The sequence below is a fragment of the Haliotis rubra genome, unplaced genomic scaffold, assembly GCF_003918875.1.
Source record: "Haliotis rubra isolate DU_JTF1 unplaced genomic scaffold, ASM391887v1 Scf64, whole genome shotgun sequence".
In the NCBI taxonomy this organism is placed as follows: Eukaryota; Metazoa; Mollusca; class Gastropoda; order Lepetellida; family Haliotidae; genus Haliotis; species Haliotis rubra.
Window position 1 is genome coordinate 2,789,488 of NW_025767346.1, and position 22,169 is coordinate 2,811,656.

Genomic DNA, 22,169 nt, shown 5'->3' on the forward strand with positions numbered 1-22,169 from the left:
TTGTGAGTCCCCTTTAAACCAGAACATATGATAAACCAGACAAGTTTCTGATATTCAATAATATATTGAATAAACAATTAACAAGGTTAAAATGAATGACAGTTCAGATTTCCAATACAATACAATTGAGTCACAAATCTAAAATATTGGGTCAGCAACCACCCTTGTATACATATCATACAGTTCTTGAGAACTCAAGCAAAAACTACTCCACAACACAATCATTTAGAGATTTCTAACAGCTTCCACGGCATCCGCCGGAAGCAAATCAACAACAACGCGCTGAGTTCAAATCCACACTCAGCGCTTTAAATTTTAGTGATCCATAATGACTACAAGTTATTTAATATGACTTACTTAACAAAAACACATCCTCAAAACACTTGTAGGTTTCTTAATTTTGTAACAATTAAGACCAAAATGTTCTGCAGCATAATATTCATTGCCATAAACTTTATCCATTTCTCAACCACTGCAGCATACAGGCTCCTGCCACAGTGGTCGCACCTGTTGGAATCCAAACACCAGGTCAGATTTTGTCAATGTACATTATCACTGTGCAAGTGTCTAACAGAGCATAACCAAAATAGTGACAAATTAGATGCTTGGTTGGCATTTTAGAAGATGCTGTTTGATGAACATAAAGACTTTTCAGGATTTCATCTTCTTTTATTCTTTGATACAACGTTTCAGGACCTTTCCGGTCGCATCATCAGGTAAAACTAATTAACGGTTAACTGTGCCCGTGACGTCACAATGATATGACGACGTAATACATGACAACGCAATACATCTCGACGTCATAATGGATAAGTCTAACACAGCTAACAGGAATACATGTTGTTATGAATATATAAAAGATTGTTTACTACAAAATTATTGGATTAATTTATAAATGTACAGATACCTATGTATAAAATGTAAAGTACTTACTGTGTATACATGGAAATTATGATTTATACATGGGGACAGTATATTTATGAAACAGTGATGAAGGTAGGATATTGTCTTATTTTATGAACACACCCTGATCCCTGTTTATTGTTGGTTTTGTACGTTTGATGAAGATAGCTTCGGTCAACTGTGTGTACAATGTGACTTTGGTGACCTTGACATTGGTCAGACAGGCAGACCAGTAGCTTCACGTGTGAAAGAACCAAAAACTAAAGTCGACAAATCGGATCTAATATCTGCAGTTTCTCAACACATTGTGAATAATCCTAATCATGAAATTGACTGGGAAACAAGTCCTCGCAAAATACATTAGTGACTGGAACAGGCCCCGAAACTTTGTATCAAAGAATAGAAGAAGATGAAATCCAGATGAAATTCTTTATGTTCACTAAATAGTGACACAAGAACATAGATGCGTCTCGTTCTCCATGCTTGGTGTAAAAGCTGACGAATACTAACTGGTGAGTCTCAATGAATCAGCTGACATCGTGTCACTGTTTCATGTTGGCATGAATCTAGGCTTCCTCTTTCAGTCATTGATCTAGCAATGTTGAAGCCAGATTCGCGTCAAGGTGAACCATCGCCGACTGTGTCTGGTACAACATTGTCAGTGTACTTACTATTCCCATTTTGTCACAGGTGGAGGCGACGAGTACGAAGTACCGGTTGACAGGAGTGACTACGATGCCCTACAGAGAGAAGCTGTTGACGTCCCCAACACTTACGAGACGATACGAACATACCAGAATGTGTGAAACAAGAAGACATTGAAGATCAGCTGGATGTTTGTACGACTGGCTTCATATCTCCACCTTATCTGCCATCATCTCTTCAAAGACTCCAGTCAGACATAATCCGTCTCTATATATGTGTGTGTTTACACGACTGATTTGATTTGCAAGGACCTGATTTAGCTGCAGTGTACACGAAACAGGCTTCTCTGCTAGATTGTATATCTGTGTGTATGCCTCCCCTCACTACCCTGTTCACTTCTGCACGTCACTTTCCTCACTGTAAATAAAGAAATTGTTCATCCATAAATACTATCATCACAATAATAAGGGGTGGTGAGTTGATGCTGTTTCAATTTACAATTCAAATAGTGGGGGGAGGGGGGGGACATGGGGTGATGTGTGTTAAGCCTAATGGTTAAAGCATTCTCCAGTCACGCCGAAGACCCGGGTTTCATTGCACATATGGGTATTGTGTGAAGCTCATTTCTGTTGTCTCGCCGTGATATTGCTGGAACATTGCTAAAAGCGGCGTAAAACGAAAACTCACTCATCACAATTCAAATAGACAATAAAAGCATTAACATGAGGTCAGAAGATTTTCTTTTATTCATCTCATATACATTTCCTTACACAGTTTTAATAAGGCTCTGCACAGATCTTTAAATATAAATACATTATGCTCACACAAGGCAGGAATAGGACCGAATGCTATCTTAATCTCATCTCCAGAACAAAGGGTCTTTGTTTCAACAGTAACACAGGCAAAATTCAGTTTTTCTTTTTTTCAAGACCCAGACATGGTTTTTGTTCTTGTCATGATTCGTTAACCTTACTTAGTATACTCTAGTGGCTTCTATTCAGTCTGGAACACCTGGCATCATCTGAATATCACAATCAAAACTCTGCTGTATGAGACAAAATGTGGATATCAATATACATACACTGAATCTCTCTTACATAACATGGACTGATTTGTAGAACAGTAACCATTCAGGGTTTGTGCTCAACTGGTTTGAACATGGCTGATGGCCAACCCCTTGATGTGTTCTGTTTTTGATTGTTGTTTTTTTTTCTTTTCTTTTATGTTGTTGTTTTTGGTATTTTTTGCTCTTTTGACTTCTTTTAAAGTGAGCAACCAGTTTAAAAGCTATTCGAAACTGTAATTTTGCTTGTTTAAAGGACTTCATGGTATTTTATACTGCAATATACTTTTTAGACTATATATATTGCAGTATTTTTTGTGTTTTGATATGTTGGTTGCAAAATATAATAAATTGTGTTATCCATGACCATGACAACAAAACTACAAGGACTAACTATCCTGAGTAATATCTTCTTCAGTATGTGAAAAATAATGTCAACCCCGGTCAGACATATTCGGTTACAGTATTTCGCAATATGTATTACAATTTGGACACATGCAGTGCGAAATATACTACCTATCAAAAGTTTAGACTCACCTATAGCAGTCACTATATGTCATATATATATATAAATGAAGGAAGAAGACTGTCCATTGATAGAAATTATAGATCATGTCCATTTTGTAAAAAAGGCATTGAAGACGAATTACATTTTCTTGTTGAATGTCCAGCCTATGATAAAATCCGTTCTGATTTTCTCCGTAACTGTATTACAATCAGAAGTAATAATGCAGCATTTTACAAAATTGTTTCCTCATGCGATGTCTCCAATTTTAAAAAGATTATCACTGTATATCCATCATGCTATTATGTTAAGAAAACAATTGTTATCCTCCTAAATAAGAACCTTCTTTGTAACCGATGTATATGGGCCGGTGGCCTTACATACAAATAAACATATTTTGACTTTTTGACAGTATGTGAAAAATAATGTCAACCCCGGTCAGACATATTCGGTTACAGTATTTCGCAATATGTATTACAATTTGGACACATGCAGTGCGAAATATACTACCTTTCAAAAGTTGAGACTCACCTATAGCAGTCATATATATATATATATATATATATATATATATATATATAGTTACATCGAAGATGAATTTCTCCACTAACTTGGGGGAACCAACTGCAAACTTTATGCAGATGGATTATACGAGGATCATGCATCAAATTGCTAACAAGCATGTGCAAATATTATTCATGTGAACAGCTGCGTTTTGTTGTAAAGTTTTGTTAATAATTTGCCAATTTTCACTGATTTTCATCATTTACTGAACTCATGACAATAATCTTTTTAACGTTACGAATTTGTTTTACAATACATTAGTTCATGTGTAAACAGTACCTTCAAACTGAATGGAATAGTTTGCAAAATCAAGTTTAGAACAGTTGTCTGAAGTAAGTGGCTACGTTTACACTAGTGAGTCTAAACTTTTGATGGGTAGTATTACTTTGTCAAGTAGCTTGCGACATGACGACTGTATGACGAATTTGGTTTCACGGTGTTTCGATTATATCCTTATAGGAAACTGTGACAAGGAAACAATCACACACATGTTGTGAAGCCTTACCCTTAAAGTCCGATGTTATGTAGAAACACATTTAGTACTGATTAAAGTCATGTGTTCCAGTTTAGCTAAAGAAAAGATATGTACACAGTGAAGAATCGATTGTTCTGAGGATCTGAGTTATGGTCAGACTTGTCTGTTAGCTATTTAATACCTTACTCAACAGATTTTCATTTGAAAATGATAATATCAGGACCAGACAATTCAGTAACTGACATCATTGGTCTATGCAGTTTGTGTCCACCAACTCCGCGAACCTGACCACCAGATTCCGTTAGTCGCCTCTCAAGCATGGGTTTCTGAAAATCATTTCTAACCTGTGTTCAGAGAGTCTTTTCTTCTTGGCTTGTTTGTGCAGATAATGCTATGAGGATAGAATAAACAGCAAAACATTTAACACAGAAATGAGTGTAGAGATAATGTTGTGTGGATAGAATAAGCAAACGTTTAAAAACGTTGCTATGCTGCAGCTATCGCAGAAACACTGTACAGACACAACTGTACATCACCATTGAATTACAACTTCCTGTTCTATTCAATTTTTACACGATGTCCAGCATTGGTGGAGAGTGTCTTTTCCCGGTAGGGGTTACAGTGTTCTATAAGACTGGAGGGTTTGTCCAAGAAACTACACACCATCTCTAAAACAACAACGTTAATACTTCTAAATGAATTTTATTCATTATAGCAAAGTTTCAAAGCAGCAACATAATCCAACAAAGCGAAACTAATTAATATACACTATATTACATATATATATAATTTAGAATATAGTTTTAGGGATGCGTTTTGAATATGATTCATTTGGAGGCTATGAAATTTAAGAAAATAGCCACCAATCCTTTCCTGTGATTGATGTGTTGAGGGTGGCAGCAGAACATGAACAGTTCTGCCTGAGTCGTTGTATAGTAGGTAACACCTTGAAACTGAAAGGAACATCACATGAAATTAATTCAGACATTTTAAAAAAAAGTTTTATACAGAAGATATGGTTAAGATTATTGTTTTTTGTGATTAGTCACCATAATGGTTGTTGGTTTCAACAAAATGAAACACATACGCATAAAATCCTTTTCATAAACATAAACAAGTTCATTGCATGCTGTCACTTTGATTAAACAACCTTAGGCAAGAGTCTGTTGAAATCATCTTGAGTGAGTATGGTTGATTGTGTCTTACAAGCTGTGAGTCAGAGACATCAAAGGATTTAGCTGCTAGAATATTGAAGATCCGGTTTAGAATTGATCTTCAGTAACCCATGCTTGTCGTTAAGAAGCGACTAAAAATGGCATCGAGTGGTCAGGTTGACACATGTCATCATATCCCAATTGCATAGGTCGATGTCATACTGTTGATCACTGGATTGTCTGGTCCAGACGCGATTATTTGCAGACCATATAGCCTGAATATGGCTGAGTGCAACGTAAAACTAAACTCACTCACTGACTCATTCGTCATGAAAGGAAGTGTATCAAAAGCGTGATTCAACCTGAGAATGATGTTCTCCCGTTTTTCCGCATGATGTTGGTTGAGCTATCAACCTGTGGAAATATCGTTTACTTCTTAATCTCTGAGTCGCAATACACACTTGTGTATGATGTTTTGTTTTTGTTTTGTGTTTTTTTTTGTTTTGTTGTGTGTGTGTGTGTGTGTTTTGTATCTCATCCTGTATGACGACACCCTAAAACATGTGTATGTATTGCTTTGATCTAATCTCTATACCTCAACCCGTGAGGTCCTCAGTATGCTTGTCGTAAGAGGCGACTAACGGGATCGGATGGTCAGGCTCATTGACGTGATTGACACATGTCATCGATCCCAATTGCGTAGATTGATGCTTATGATGTTGATCACTGGATTGTCTGGTGCAGACACGATCATTTGCAGACCGCTGCCATATAGCTTGAGTGCGGCGTAAAACTAAACTCACTCACTCACTATATACGTCAACTACTATCGGCGTATGCACTATTTTGTTTCTGTACCTCAAGCTACTACCAATGTGTGCGTTGCTGTGTTCTTGCTTTGTACGATAAGCTGCAAACCAATGTATACAATATCTTGTCCTTACCTTGGATGTCAAGCTATTTCCAATGTATGCATTGCTTTGTACATTTTTGCTTCGTACGTTATGCGTTTACCAATTGTTTCGTTCTGATCTTGAACGCCAAACTAAACTAAGAGGCAAAAGAAAATATAGGTTGGCGAATGTCATATTTTAACAAAACTACTCAGTGAAGAGTGGGTATTCTGACAGTCATTTCCCGGGCACAGGGAGGAACAAAAAACATCTCCGAAACGCAACACAACTGACGGTGCACGAGAAATTCGTAAAACAAGTTTGGAGTCTGCAGAACGAGATGCACGTGCCGAAGTGGTGTTTAAAGTTGATCATTATATAGCATGGTATCACAAATGATTGAGTGAGTTTTACGCCTCAGCAATATTCCAGCTATATGGCGGCGATCTGTAAATAATCGAGTCTGGACCAGACAGTATCACAGCTGATAAAACACACCAAAGACATGCCGAGATTAACACGTGAAGAAAGAGAGAGAGCCATAGGTATGACCGAAATGGGGGCTACACAAGTCAAAATTGCCTGAAGGTTCGGGTGTACGCTACTTGTCTTGTTCTCACCTTGAACGCCATGTGTACATTGTTTTTGTTCTCATCCTGTATATGTATTGCTTATTATTTCAAACAACAAAGTGTTGCATGTACTGATTTGTTTTAGCCCTGAAGGTCAAGGTACCTCTTATCGTTATGTCAAGCTACTAACCCGTGCACGTGTTGTAGTGCTCTATCGTTATGTCAAGCTACTAACCTGTGCATGTGTTGTAGTGCTCTTATCGTTATGTCAAGATAACCCGTCGTGTTGTAGCCATACATTAACATGTCAAGCTTACGACTATCGTAGCATGCTTCGAAAATCTAGTGCCCTGATCTTTATGTCAAGCTACAGCCCTGTAATATTTTGTTCTTAACTTGAAGGTCAGATTACACTAACCTGTGCATCTATTTTCATTTTAAGCTCCTGTCATTATGTCAAGTGACTTCACCGGTGTGTATTACTTGTCATGTATGTCAAGCTACAAACCTGTGCATGCTTTGTTTTGTTCCTAGTCTGTATGTCAAGCTACAACCCTGTGTATGTTTTGCTTTGTTCCTATCCTGTGTGTCAAGCTATACAATCACGTGCACGCTTACCTTTGTCCTTGGCCTGATGTTGTGCTACAAACTTTATATTATTTTTATAATTATACTTTTATCCTTGTTTCAACGTACTCACTTGCATATGCATTGTTATGTTTTACTCCACGCTGTTAGTTTCCTCCGTCTTGGGTCTCAGTGCCTCCAGCATGTCTTGGCTTAATGGAAACCTAAATTCAACAAACACATAAGGCGTGTAATCTTAAACACATCCTATGTTTACTACAGGAACAGTAAGTACTGTATCCAAACTTGTGACTCCGTCTCAACGTATATCTATTACATGGCGGCCCATTTTTACACAAGCATACAATATCTCAAGTAAATAGGAGCTCCTCGTCGGTATGTGCCAGTTCATGTATCTCTGAGGTGGAGCTCCGCTAACCTCATGTATCTCTGAGATGGAGCTCCGCGAAGCTCATGTATCTCTGAGGTGGAGCTCCGTCCGCTAAGCTCATGTATCTCTGAGATGGAGCTCCGCTAAGCTCATGTATCTCTGAGGTGGAGCTCCGTCCGCTAAGCTCATGTATCTCTGAGGTGGAGCTCCGCTAAGCTCATGTATCTCTGAGCTGGAGCTCCGCTAAGCTCATGTATCTCTGAGATGGAGCTCCTCCGCTAAGCTCATGTATCTCTGAGATGGAGCTCCGCTCTCATGTATCTCTGAGGTGGAGCTCCCTCTAAGCCTGTATCTCTGAGGTGAAGCTCCGCTAAGCTCATGTATCTCTGAGGTGGAGCTCCGCTAAACTCTCATGTACGTCTGCTCATTTCATGTATGTGCCGCTCAGCTAGGTAAATCTGAGTCTGACCTTTCATGTCATGAATGTCTGAGCTGGAACTGATATCAGTTCTTGGATGTCTGAGCTGGAGCTCATATCAGTTCTTGGATGTGTGAGCTGGAACTCATATCAGTTCTTGGATGTCTGAGCTGGAACTCATATCAGTTGCTGGAACTCATATCAGTTCTTGGATGTCTGAGCTGGAACTCATATCAGTTCTTGGATGTCTGAGCTTCCTGATGTCTAATATGATCAAACAGATCAAGGATGATGTGATGATTACGAGACTGCTGTTTTGAATCATAGTCGTAATAATCATCATATGAAATTAAACGAAGTTGTCAAGAACAAATGCATAAACCCTTACATGATATTTCGCTTTCTGATGTTGCAAATCGATGCTTATGTTGTGGAAATAGTAGTGAACTGATATGTGCATCATGTCTTAATAACCATAATCAATTGTATGTCTGGTTTGGTGCTGGTGGAACGAGTAACGTTACCGAAGAAAACTTAATGTGATTCAGTCATAGTCCATCAGCTGCCACCACGTGGAAAACGGAAATATGTCCTTAGATTTACACATTCATTTTCAATAACTCAATTCTGACCTGCATCAGCGTATTTAGTTAGCAAAATCAGTGAACCCTTTTTGTGCGAAGGAGCACTAGTTTGATTCATTGATATACTCTAGTGAGTATGCTTTTCTCGAATGCCATCAATTATTGGTTTTACGGGAGGAAAATCAGAGTCTTCATACAGTTCAAACTCGGTTTATACGTCATCTTCTACATTCAAAAGGACTTGGACTGAAACATTGCACACCAAAAGTCAAACTTACGGATTACGTCCGGATTTTTCGGCCATCTCCACTGTAAGAGGAATGGTGTGAGAATCAGGTTTTCGTAAAGTTGATGCGAACACTTAAGGTGAACATTGTTGGGGATATTATGTCAGGATTTGTCTACACAAGACAAACGAGTGGTAAACAGCATGAGCATTTGCTTATTAGTCAGATTTTGTAACCTTTAGTAATCAGTTCGGAAGATGTCATGTTAATAAACTATGGACCCGTGAAGATCCGGGTTACAGTTGATCCTCAGTAACCCATGCTTGTCGTAAGAGGCGACTAACGGGATCGGGTGGTCAGGCTAACTGACTTTGTTGACACTTGTCATCGTATCCCAATTTACGTATAACGATGCTTATACTGTTGATCACTGGATTTTCTGGTCCAGACTCGATAGTTTACAGACCGCCGCCATATAGCTAGAATATTGCTTATTTCTGATGTAAAACTTAACTCATTCTATCACCAATAAACTATGAACTATTGGTGTCCTTCTAATCGGATTCTACCAGAATTAACTATCTCACCCAGTTCGCGGAAGCTCTCTAGGATCGTTTGTTTTTCCGGGGATATCTGCAGCAGAAACATAACTGAGGCAACACAAGCAAAATGGAGGCAGCACAACACAACTAGGGTAATCATAATGTTCCGCAATTTTCTAGATTACTGTGGTCTGTAAGTAATTGACTCTCGAACATCAAATCAGGCTCTTTACATCGATCTACGCAGTTGGGAAACGGTGGCATGTGTCGAGCAAGTCAGAAGCCTGACCACCCGATGCCTATAGTCGCCTCCTACGACAAGCATGGTTTACTGAAGATCAATTCCAGGCCGGATCTTCACAGCGCTTTATTATTATAACACAGCTACATGGCACGGGGTTAAGTGAATACGTACAACGCAACTACGTGAAGTGTGGTGAACTAAATTTGCCCAACACAACTGGTGGAAGCGAGATCTAAATCCAGTTGGACAAAACAGGCTCACAACATGCATACAAAGGTCAACATATCATTAAACCATGACCTATATGATAAAACTTGAGATTAGCATTTCTTTGAGGGTTTTCATTTTGCATTTCTAAAAGTGTTTCAGTTAAGACATCGTTGAATATATATGTTACGAGGAAGGAAATCTGAATTTGTAAAGATTTGTCAACTTGTTTACTTATTTCAGAAATAACTACAGGTTTTGTGGATACTTTTAGCAGGAATTTTATACGATTATGGAAAGTGGTGTGTCGCTTATATTAACACATGCTGAAACGACTTCTTCAATGTAATTTGTTTGAAGCTACCAAACGTTTGATATGCAACAAACACAGTAGTCCACACATACCTTATTGATCAGGTCCATCAGAAAAATTTGATAGACATCCCACCAATATTTCAAGTCGTTCCATTTAAAAGATACAAAGGCACTGTTTGCAAAAACCTAAAACACACCCCGTGACATGTTTATTTTAAGTTAAAGGTTTAAAGGCAAGGTCCAGGTATGTAAATGGGGTATATACTAAGCGGATCGATAAATGCACTCATACATTTTCAGACACATAGTGACATTGTCCTCATCTTATGTTCATAGTAAAATGCCCGTCTCTATTGTAAGATGTCCTTTAATCTCAATAACCTAGTGACATGAACATTGACCTCAATTGTGTTGTTCACAATAAAATGCCAATCCCGCCTGTAAGATATCCTTTAATTTCAATGACCTTTTTGTCCGTATTTAAGAGAAATATATGCGAAACTGCATGTGTAGTGAGTCATTGGAAGAATAATATTGTATATCAATAATCATTATCATCAAACTCACTAGTTTCACATTAAAAACAACATGAAAGCAAAACTGTTTGAGGAGACAACTAATAACCATTCGAGTGGTGGGATATTCTTGAAAACGCTTCTAGACTGACTGACTGAGTTTGGTTTTACGACGCTTTTAGCAATATTCCAGCAACATCACAGTGGGGACACCAGAAATGGGCTTCACCCATTGTACCCTTGTGGGGATTCGAACCCGGGTCTTCGGCGTGACGAGCCAACGCTTTAACCATTAGGCTACGACACCGCCCCAAAACGCTTCTAGAAGCTTTTGCTGTTATATTTTAGTAAAGGATTAACCTATAGAAGGACGTAGTCTCCCTTGACATGGATGTATCTTTGAGCATCTCCACTCACCGGCCTGTTGTTATAGCCGATAAATGCTCCCTCGGTGACAGCGCTCACCACCACCGCCAACAGCACAACGACAGCGATCTTCATTTTGTCAACTACAACAATGAAACTGGAAATGAACATGGTGGACAGTGCTGATTTCATTGTCAGATCAGAGAACATTGTATTTCGACTTTATTATATATGTATAAACAGATCATAAAGAACCCTAACCAGACTGGTGTGTTTGGAATAAGAATGGTTGAATACTGCATGTGATCTCTCGGCTACACTTGGGGTGGAATGTTCCTTGGATGAGGATTCAGTTACTGAAGAATATGGTGTGTTTTGAGGGAGGCGACCCCGATGCGATTGAGGTATCATCAAGTAACCAGATTAATAAACCTACAAACATGGGCATGGTTCTGACAAAGCAAGGATCAGAAGTAAATATTATGACTGACTGAGTGTGGTTTTACGCCGTTTTGAGCAATATTCCAGCAATATCACGGCGGGGGACACCAGAAATGGGCTTCACGCATTGTACCCATGATGGGAATTGAACCCCGGTCTTGCGAACGATCGAACGCTTTAACCACTGAGCTACCCCACCGCCCGATATATTAAGCTTAAAAAAGAAAAACACTGCAGAACACCCGGCCACACGTTTCCTCTATAACAAACAGTTGCAGAGAAGGAGATCTTACCTTGTGTGGGTTCGGTGTCTTCTGTGTACTATGAGGCATAGATTAATGGGTTCAAGCCAGTATTTATAATAACATACGCTCTGGGTATTTATAAGCTCTGCGTAATTGGATTTAGGGTTTGCAGAGTTGTAATTGTCCCATCAGCGGATACCTTCGTGGCAGCTGCTAATGAACTCACTCATCTGTGGCTTTGTTATATTGAAGTGTGGGATTAAATTTGTTTGTAGTGAAACCCCGTTAATCCGACAGAAACTGTTCGGAATAACGAATCATGGGTATGCAGTAGGGTCCCTTATTCTCTACTAACACAAAAGAAACGTTCTTAGTTCCAAAGATATTCCTCATTGCAGCCACAAATTGTGACGTTTAAAATGCGTTTGCCTTCAAGAACAGAAATATACTTAAATGCATCTATCTGCAAAGGGATATTTGTAATATGATATCACTTGTTATCATATAATGTATAGTGTTATGAATGCACAATGTCATTTAGAAAGTGGCCAAATGTAACATATCTTATGTAATGGATTACGCTTTATATTTGGGATTACGCTTTCTCGGTAAGGTATTGATTCTAAACTTTTCTTAGGTTGAGTCCGGGATTCCAACGCATGCCACTCCCAGAGTGAGGCACCTAAATGTACATAGCTATCAATACGATAAACCCATGCGGCAAACACCGTGTCCTGATCTGATAGCAAGAACTACTTTCATGCTCCATATAGCCACACGATGCCTTCCTTGAGAGGTACTGTCAACTAACGTTCCCTACATGCTCCATACAGCCACACGATGCCTTCCTTGAGAGGTACTGTCAACTAACGTTCCCTACATGCTCCATACAGCCACACGATGCCTTCCTTGAGAGGTACTATCAACTAAGTACTATTGCACATCAGAATAACACAATGATCATTGTAATCTAAGCACCGTTACACATCTGAATCACGCAATGATCATTGTAATCTAAGTACTGTTACACATCTGAATGACGCAATGATCATTGTAATTTAAGCACCATTACACATCAGAATGACACAATGATCATTGTAATCTAAGTACTATTACCCATCAAAATGACGCAATGATCATTGTAATCTAAGCACCATTACACATCAGAATGACGCAATGATCATTGTAATTTAAGCACCGTTACACATCTGAATGACACAATGATCATTGTAATCTAAATACTATTACACACCAGAATGACGCAATGATCATTGTAATCTAACGACCATTACACATCAGAATGACGCAATGATCATTGTTATTTAAGTACCGTTACACATCTGAATGACACAATGATCATTATAATCTAAGTACTATTACACATCAGAATGACGCAATGATCATTCTAATTTAAGCACCATTACACATCAGAATGACGCAATTATCATTGTAATCTAAGTACCGTTACAAATCAGAATGACACAATGATCATTGTAATCTAAGTACTATTGCACATCTGAATGACGCAATGATCACTGTAATCAAAGCACGATTACATATCAGAATGACGGAATGATCATTGTAATCTAATCACCGTTACACATCTGAATGACACAATGATCATTGTAATCTAAGTACTATTACACATCAGAATGAAGCAATGATCATTGTAATCTAAGCACCAATACACATCAGAATGACACAATGATCATTGTAATGAAAGCACCGTTACACATCTGAATGACTCAATGATCATTGTAATCTAAGTGATATTACACATCTGAATGACGCAATGATCATTGTAATCTAAGCACCATTACACATCAGAATGACACAATGATCATTGTAATCAAGTACTACTGCACACCTGAATGATGCAAAGATCACTGTAATCTAAGTACTGTTATACATCTGAATGACGCAATGATCATTGTAAACTAAGCACGGTTACACATCTGAATGACGCAATCATTATTGTAATTTAAGCACCATTGCGAATCAGAATGACACAATGATCATTGTATTCTAAGTACTGTTACACATCAGAATGACACAATGATCATTGTAATCTAAGCACCGTTACACATCTGAATCACGCAATGATCATTGTAATCTAAGTACTATTACACCAGAATAATGCAAGGATCATTGTAATCTAAGCACGATTACACATCAGAATGACGGAATGATCATTGTAATCTAAGCACCGTTACACATCAGAATGACGCAATGATCATTGTAATCGAAGTACTGTTACACATCTGAATGACGCAATGATCATTGTAATCTAAGTACCGTTACACATCTGAATGATGCAATGATCGTTGTAATCTAAGTACTATTACACATCTGAATGACGCAATGATCATTGTAATCTAAGCACCGTTACACATCTGAATGACGCAATGATCATTGTAATCTAAGCACCGTTAAACATCTGAATCACGCAATGATCATTGTAATCTAACAACCATTACACATTAGAATGACGAAATGATCATTGTAATCTAAGCTCCGTTACACATCTGAATGATGCAAAGATCATTGTAATCTAAGCCCGGTAACAGACCTGAATCACGCAATGATCATTGTAATCTAAGCACCATTACACATCTCAGTGACGCAATGATCATTGTAATCTAAGTACTGTTACACATCTGAATGACGCAATGATCATTGTAATCTAAGTACTATTACACATCTGAATGATGCAAAGATCATTGTAATCTAAGTACTGTTGCAGATCTGAATGACGCAATGATCATTGTAATCTAAGCACCGTTACACATCTGAATGACGCAATGATCACTGTAATCTAAGCACCATTACACATCAGAATGACGGAATGATCATTGTAATCTAAGCACCGTTACACATCTGAATCACGCAATGATCATTGTAATCTAAGTACTGTTACACATCTGAATGACACAGTGATCATTGTAATCTAAGTACTATTACACATCTGAATGACACAATGAGCATTGTAATCCAAGTACTATTACACATCAGAATGACACAATGATGATTGTAATCTAAGAACCGTTACACGTCAGAATGACGCAATGATCATTGTAATCTAAGTACTATTACACATCTGAATGACACAGTGATCATTGTAATCTAAGTACTATTACACATCTGAATGACACAGTGATCATTGTAATCTAAATTGCTATTACGCATCTGAATCACGCAATGATCATTGTAATCTAAGTACTGTTAGACATCTGAATGACGCAATGATCATTGTAATTTAAGCACCGTTATACATCTGAATGACACAATGATCATTGTAATCTAAGTACTATTACTCATCAGAATGACGCAATGATCATTGTAATCTAAGCACCGTTACACATCTGAATGACTCAATGATCATTGTATTCTAAACACCATTACACATCAGAATGACGGAATGATCATTGTAATCTAACAACCATTACACATCAGAATGACGCAATGATCATTGTAATCTAAGCTCCGTTACACATCAGACTGACGCAATGATCATTGTAATCTAAGTACTATTGCACATCAGAATGACACAATGATCCTTGTAATCTAAGCACCGTTACACATCTGAATCACGCAATGATCATTGTAATCTAAGTACTGTTACACATCTGAATGACGCAATGATCATTGTAATTTAAGCACCGTCTCACATCTGAATGACACAATGATCATTGTAATCTAACTACTATTACACACCAGAATGACACAAGGATCATTGTAATCTAAGCACCATTACACATCAGAATGACGCAATGATCATTGTAATTTGAGCACCGTTACACATCAGAATGACACAATGATCATTATAATCTAATTACTATTATACATCTGAATGACGCAATGACCATTGTAATCTAAGCACCATTACACATCAGAATGACACAATGATCATTGTAATGTAAGCACCGTTACACATCTGAATCACGCAATGATCATTGTAATCTAAGTACTGTTACTCATCAGAATGACGCATTTATCATTGTAATCTAAGCTCCGTTACACATCAGACTGACGCAATGATCATTGTAATCTAAGTACTATTGCACATCAGAATGACACAATGATCATTGTAATCTAAGCACCGTTACGCATCTGAATCATGCAGTGATCATTCTAATTTAACAACCATTACACATCAGAATGACGCAATGATCATTGTAATCTAAGTACTATTGCACATCAGAATGACACAATGATCATTGTAATCTAAGCACCGTTACACATCTGAATCACGCAATGATCATTGTAATCTAAGTACCGTTACACATCTGAATGACGCAATGATCATTGTAATTTAAGCACCGTCTCACATCTGAATGACACAATGATCATTGTAATCTAAGTACTATTACACACCAGAATGACGCAATGATCATTGTAATCTAAGCACCATTACACATCAGAATGACGCAATGATCATTGTAATTTGAGAACCGTTACACATCAGAATGACACAATGATCATTGTAATCTAAGTACTATTATACATCTGAATGACGCAATGACCTTTGTAATCTAAGCACCATTACACATCAGAATGACACAATGATCATTGTAATCTAAGCACCGTTACACATCTGAATCACGCAATGATCATTGTAATCTAAGTACTGTTACACATCAGAATGACGCAATGATCTTTGTAATTTCAGCACCGTTGCACATCTGAATGACACAATGATCATTGTACAATCTGAATAAGTACTATTACACATCTGAATGACACAATGATCATTGTAATCTGACGCAATGATCATAGTAATCTACTATTAAGCACCGTTCACATCAGAATGACACAATGATCATTGTAATCTAAGTACTATTGCACATCTGAATGATGCAAAGATCATTGTAATCTAAGCACCGTTACAGATCTGAATGACACAGTGATCATTGTAATCGAAGCACCGTTACACATCTGAATGACGCAATGATCATTGTAATCTAAGTACTGTTACACATCTGAATGACGCAATGATCTTTGTAATCTAAGTACCGTTACACATCTGAATGACGCAATGATCGTTGTAATCTAAGTACTATTACATCTGAATGACACAGTGATCATTGTAATCTAAGTACCGTACAGATCTGAATGAAGAATCGATCATTATTATTCTCATTCATTAGTCTCAAAATGCCTTAACAGGTATTCAGTATAGTTGGTTATGTCTACTGAACGAAAGCTCACGGAACTGCGGCAAGTGTGAGCGTGTTTGATCCATGGTCACAGTCTAACGATTTTACAGGCGCATGTGGTGTGAATGTGCTTATTGGGGTTTATGCCACTTCGAAACGTTAGTCTGGCCGATTATTTAGTGTCATGGTGCTTCTACAATCTAGTCGAATACTGTCCATACCACCTCAAAATGACATACCATTATTGTCCATACCACCTCAAAATGACATACCATTATTGTCCATACCACCTCAAAATGACATACCATTATTGTCCATACCACCTCAAAATGACATTACATTATTGTCCATACCACCTCAAAATGACATTACATTATTGACGATACCACCTCAAAATGACATTACATTATTGTCCATACCACCTCAAAATGACATTACATTATTGTCCATACCACCTCAAAATGACATTACATTATTGGCTATAGTAAACTACGGTTATAAGGAACTCCATGGTCCATGGTCACAGTCTAACGATTTTACAGGCGCGTGTGTGGTGTGAATGTGCTTATTGGGGTTTATGCCACTTTGAACCGTTAGTCTGGCCGATTATTTAGTGTCATGGTGCTTCTACAACCTAGTCGAATACTGTCCATACCACCTCAAAATGACATTACATTATTGTCCATACCACCTCAAAATGACATTACATTATTGTCCATACCACCTCAAAATGACATACCATTATTGTCCATACCACCTCAAAATGACATTACATTATTGTCCATACCACCTCAAAATGACATTACATTATTGACGATACCACCTCAAAATGACATTACATTATTGTCCATACCACCTCAAAATGACATTACATTATTGTCCATACCACCTCAAAATGACATTACATTATTGGCTATAGTAAACTACGGTTATAAGGAACTCCATGGTCCATGGTCACAGTCTAACGATTTTACAGGCGCGTGTGTGGTGTGAATGTGCTTATTGGGGTTTATGCCACTTTGAACCGTTAGTCTGGCCGATTATTTAGTGTCGTGGTGCTTCTACAACCTAGTCGAATACTGTCCATACCACCTCAACATGACATTACATTATTGTCCATACCACCTCAAAATGACATTACATTATTGTCCATACCACCTCAAAATGACATTACATTATTGACGATACCTACTCAAAATGACATTACATTATTGTCCATACCACCTCAAAATGACATTACATTATTGGCTATAGTAAACTACGGTTATAAGGAACTCAAAGTGGGCCGCTAATTGTCCCTCATTATAACCGCAGTATCTTATTTGTATATAGACTAGTATATACAGTCCATAATTTCAGAACGGAAGAAGATTAATGTGAAAATTCTGTCTGCATATGCTACCAGCATTTTCAATGTATAACAGTCATTTGTTATTATTAAATCAAGAAAAATTTCTGCTATTTAAAAAGCTTAGGAACATGACCTACTGATGACTCGTTGTTGGTTGTTGCTAAACGCCGCACAAAGCAATATTCCAGCTATATGGCGGTGGTCTGTCCGGACCAGACAATCCAGTGATCAACAGCATAAACATCGATCTACGCAACTGAGATGCGATAACGTGTGTCAACACAGTCAGCGAGCCTGACCTTCCGATCCCGTAAGTCGGCTCTTGAGACAAGCATGACCCATTCTAGCCCATCATGACATCAACTGCATAATCAGTTATACCATGTCCCATAACGCAATATAGTCCAACACAGACTACTCTATTTTTATTTCATGAAAGACTTTCCACTACTAGGAATGGCCGACTTGTTCAGCGATGTATGAACTTGACCACTTCCACGTGAACAATTCCAATTTGCTTTGCCTTACAAATATTGCAAATACAAGTGGAAAGAATATAAGAAACTGCAATGAGTTATGTGATGTCAATCCCGAATCTCATTCGACATTTCTAAAGCATGATAAACACGGAAATGAACAAACTCCAGGTCGATCATGTCAATGACAAGGTTATTTCAACCTCACGAATACAATGCATCTAACAAGAAAGAAAAAGGGTATCAATTTCGGTAAGGCTATTATAACGACACCATGAAGAAACTCGATGGATATTTCCATCTTTCGTGAGTTACTGCGCAGGTTAGTGAACTATAGTCGAAAGCAAGGAGTGTATACATCAATCTATAATATATCTTACATGTTCTCGTAAGATGCAGCAGCTAGATAGACGACAAGTTATTTAATAGTTTGAAAAAATGCATTTCAATTGTATCAAGGCGTATAAGATCACTGTGGGAAGAACCAAAACATTATGAAGGCCGTAGACGTTAATCGTTTGGCAACATTCACGAGGACGGATATGATGCTGTCAAATCTGAACTGAAACTCGGTTTAATGACTTTGATCAGCACGTGTACACTTAACTATAAAACTAATCACAGGTATCTGTCCAATGGAAAGTAGACAATAAAGACTATATAACTAAACAAAGGCCGTGGTCCAATGGAAAGTATATCATATAGACTATAAAGCTAATCAAAGGCATTGATCCAATAAATAGTACATAACATAGATTATATAACTAACATATATGTACATATTATATATTTAGCATATACATACTCAACTACGTCAAGAAGCTAGTAAATTAAGTTACGATCTGTACAGAGTAGGGCTAATCACTGATCCATCCTGCGCATGTGGAAACCCGCGCGAAAATGCTCATCACTATTTCTTAGAATCTTCTTTATACAATCAACATAGAAAGATCATGCTTTAAGCCATTCAAGGTGTATGTGGTAGTAATTCTGTGATTACACTATCTGTTATTTTAAACGGCATTGCAGATCTGACAAAACATAAAAATGAAATTATATTAAAAAATGTACATCAATATATATATGCAAATCTAAACGATTCCAGTAGTCTTCTCTCTATGCACCTTTTGTATTATAACATTTCCCTGAACTGTCAATCTTTCTCTGTCTCTGTTTCTAATAATTGCTTGTGATGTAATTAGTTATTGTAAATATCTTTGGAGAGGGGTTTTATGGGTTGAAAAAACTTGTCCCCGATCCTTTTCACATTGTGAATAAAATATGTTAAAGTAAACTGTTTTACAATAATTATTAGCTAGGTTTACAATAGGAAAATAGTACTTATCCGTGCTTATCTCCATACCTCAACAATGTCACTATAAACGTCACGTTCCTTCAGGGCGGTGGGGTAGCCTAATGGTTAAAGCGTTGGCTCGTCACGCCGAAGACCCGGGTTCGAATCCCCACATGGGCACAATGTGTGAAGCCCATTTCTGGTGTCCCCCGCCGTGATGTTGCTGGAATATTGCTAAAAGCGGCGTAAAAACAAACTCAGTCAGTCAGTCACGTTCCTTCACCGAGTGCATCCCGCGATAGGCCATTTCAACACATCAACTTTACTACTCTGACCCAGTGTCGTATTCGTGTGTCACACTATTAATAGTTAAGTTGTTTATACTACTTTATCTCATAAGCCGACAGCTTGAGAATTCAATCAGGAAGTAAGTCGTGCAGCTCATGGCGGGCGAGATACCATGTACAGGTATGTGTGTCCCATTGGGTTCATTGTATGTAGAAGTCTGAGAATAAGAGAATGACCATTCTTATACCAAGTGTTGATAAATGAAATAAGCTGTGTCCATGTTACGTTTGTATACATGCATACCACCGCGTGTTACCCGTACACAGTATATAATGTAGGTCAGCAACTGGCTATGTACAATAACGCTAGGCGTCGTTTTCCAAAGGAATATTTGCGTGGCTTGCTTGTTGCAAATATGCAAATAAAAGTTCAGTTTTGATTACAGCAATTTACGTGAGTGAGTTTAGTTTTACGCCGCACTCAGCAATAGTCCAGCTATATGGCGGCGGCCGGTTAATAATCGAGTCTCGACCAGACAATCCAGTGATCAGCATCATGAGCATCGATCTACGCTATACGATGATATGTGTCAACCAAGTCAGCGAGCATGACCACTCGTTCCCGTTAGTCGCCTGTTACGACAAGCATGGGTTACTGAAGATCATTTCTAACCCGGAACTTCACGGGTAGCAACATATGTAATGATCATTGCTTGTGTTTACCATTACCTCGTGTGCATGTACTTTGAGTAGGTCAGTGAACTGTATTCGAACGCAAGGGTGTGTACATGTTTGATATATGTCATGCATTCTCGTAAAATACAGCAGTGTGATAGGACAGGTTGTTTAAGTGTTACTGTAGTAATATCGCAGGTACAGTTTGATCTCATCTGAAAAACCATATACGTCCAAACGACGACATACAAGTTTCAGGAACAGGAGCTGGCACCTGCAAACAAGAAGCATGGACTCTTGTGATCCTTTTCATCTTCTGATCTTCATGACCTTTCTCACAGGAAGTAAGTACCAACATATCTGTCGGGAAAAGGATATTTTAATTGAAAAGCTGTGATTCTGAATAGTTTGCGTCAAATCATTGTCACACATGCACACGCGCGCGCGCGCGCGTACACACACACACACACACGCACGTACGCAACGTACGAGCGTACACGGGGGCACTCGTTAGAAAAAAATAATTCTTATCATATATTAGACGTTCGTCACTAGTATCGGCGTGCGTAGTATTAGAAGGGGTCAAGTATCCACACTCAGAGACTGCAGTCGAGTTACTCATACTATAAGATATGTGTCTGTGTGAAAATATTCATTCATGTATATACAAAAGCAAGAAATATTGACGCTGCTTCTCAAATTCCAGATTTTCATTTTGTGTGATTTTAACTCAAAGCACGGTGCTCAAATGGTATATAAAGTCACTCATTGTAGCCACAGGTCCGCACAAGGTTTCATCTATGAATGTCAGAAGATTGAATATGTAGAACCTGTGGTAATAGTATTCCTATGCTTTCGAAGAACCTTTGACACAAGAGTGCTCCGTTACTATGGTGTATATTTTCACTGCCAGATCGTTACTTGAAATAATCACTCACTATATTTATCGAACTGCTGTAAATGCAAGTGTTGTTTTTTTCAGTTTCAGCTATATGTATATAACTTTCTCTTCCCCCCCCCCCTCTCTCTCTCTCTCTGTGTAAGTGTGTTCACGGCGGATTTTTATTGAATTGATGTAAATACACGTCCTCGTC

The 22,169-nt window shown here is 38.1% G+C and overlaps 1 protein-coding gene and 2 long non-coding RNA genes across 3 annotated transcripts in view; 2 read left to right on the forward strand and 1 right to left on the reverse strand.

The window, feature by feature from the left end:
- Positions 1–22,169, forward strand: part of LOC124256784 — a 126,900-nt gene that overhangs the window by 55,055 nt on the left and 49,676 nt on the right. The gene's annotated exons all lie outside the window — the stretch shown is intronic.
- The window catches only part of LOC124256790, a 55,191-nt gene continuing 33,495 nt past the window's right edge, over positions 474–22,169 (reverse strand). Inside the window, exons 2-3 of the long non-coding RNA XR_006893101.1 lie at positions 10,354–10,359; positions 474–555 (exon numbers count right to left, since the gene is read on the reverse strand). This is a non-coding gene — a long non-coding RNA (uncharacterized LOC124256790). The remainder of the gene's footprint in view (positions 556–10,353; positions 10,360–22,169) is intronic.
- LOC124256791 lies at positions 20,569–22,140 on the forward strand. Its single transcript, XR_006893102.1, has 3 exons — positions 20,569–20,581; positions 21,334–21,419; positions 21,782–22,140. It is a non-coding gene; the product is annotated as an uncharacterized LOC124256791 (long non-coding RNA).